A 1917-nucleotide genomic window follows, 5' to 3' on the forward strand; every position below is an offset into this window, starting at 1 on the left:
TTTCAACTAAAAGTTGCCTGAAAAATCGCCGCGTGCGAATGCCCTATAATAGTTTTCCTGCTATTGGGGTGTCAAACTATTGATAGTCACACCATCGATAGTTTTGATAGTTTTCAGAAAAACTATCAATATTCACGATAGTCTCGAAAAAACAAAACTATCGATAGCACTATCGATAGCGCTAAATCAGTTAAGGCCCGTTTACATACAACTTTGGCGTTGCGTTGGCGTTGGCGTCGCTTCGACAGCTGACTATGAATACATGCATTTATATGAAAGTCTCCATATAACCAAAGTTGGGCAACGCCAACGCCAACACAACGCAGAAAGATGGCCAACTCTCAACTTTTCGCGCGCGTCGTTCGTCAGCTGTTCTAAATAATCAAAATTATGTGATTTAATTTTTATTTTTAATCAAATGCGGGCAAGAAATATAGTTTTTAATGCAATTATTGATGTAAAAATTTTGATTTATCAGCCGCTAGTATGTCAATTTAGTGACCAAAGTATTCTGTGCTAAGCGTTCATTGTAGCAAGCACGGGCGTTACGCGCGCCGCTGTCAAAGCGACGCCAGCGCCAACGCAACGCCAAAGTTGTATGTGGACGGGCCTTTAGGTTGCTTTGTTTTTACAGGATCATAGTGAAATAAATATTTGGGCAATTCACAAGGTGTCGTATTTGTCGTGTTTGTCGTGAAGTCATGATATTTCATGACAGTTGTAAAAATGTTGTTATTGTTTTGTGAAGAAAAATAACACATGACGATACAACTCTGCAACCTATGTTTATTCGGTGTTATGTGAGGTTAAGTGCTGAGATATAATAAAAAATCGTAACAGGTGTTCACAACCGTCGTGTTTTAACACAACTTTTGTTAGGAAAATATAACTTCACAACACCTTGTGAATTGCCCAATTATCTTATAAAAGTTATAATTGGGGTGTTCACAGTTCGTTCCAAATTGTGTCTGAAAATGTAGACGTCTACATTTTGAGACATCTTTAGCATCAAACTGTGAGCACCCCTTTCTAGCAGTCGTCGCAAAATCGTCTCAAAACTTTGCTGGTGTTGCCAGACATTTCTTCTTTGCGTGCTTTTTTATATGTCGCCTTTCGATTTTGTTTCTGAAAAATTGTAATTATTTAACTTAATTACCAATTCCTAATATTTTTTATTTCTTTTCCTTGATTTATTTCTTTTCATCAGAAATTGCGCTCAAATTAAATGCAAATATAGAAAACGCGCCCAATAAATAAAAAAAATGCGATTAGTATTGCCATAGTGCAACCCTGCTGCGAGGTTGCAAAATGTAGACGCGTAAAAAACATACCTTTGAGTGTGACAAAATGTAGACGGCGTCGTTTTCCGATTTTGTATGGGAAGCAACAACACCACAGATTTTACGGTTAGAAAACGTCTTAAAATGTAGACGTCTACATTTTGAGACACTATTTGGAACGAACTGTGAACACCCCAAATCATTCAAAATTAAGTAAATGCTTAGCCAAAATACTTCTCTTTTTAGAAAGTTCAAAAACAAACACAAGTTATACAAACAAAACAGGATTTACGATTAACATATGTATGTATTTTGGCCTAAATGCGTGCATATTTGAATATGACATCGGCATCACACTAAAAAACAAAATTTTTAATTCAAATTAAAAAATTCAAATAATTTCAAAATAATTGGTAGAGATGATCGATAGTCCCACTAAGCTATCGATATTTTTGATAGTATCAGAAAAAACTATCAATGGCGCATATTCATAGTCATATTTAGTACTCAACTAAGTCGAAACTGTTCTATGTCACAACTAAAGCTATTTATAGCCGCCTTAGTTTCGACTTTTCTGGCTAAGTACCAACTTAAAATTTAGTTTCGGCTGCAGCTGCAACTAACAGGTCTATTCTGC

This window comes from Rhagoletis pomonella, unplaced genomic scaffold (genome assembly GCF_013731165.1).
Source record: "Rhagoletis pomonella isolate Grant_MI unplaced genomic scaffold, Rhpom_1.0 Rhpom_scaffold_00008, whole genome shotgun sequence".
NCBI lineage: Eukaryota > Metazoa > Arthropoda > Insecta > Diptera > Tephritidae > Rhagoletis > Rhagoletis pomonella.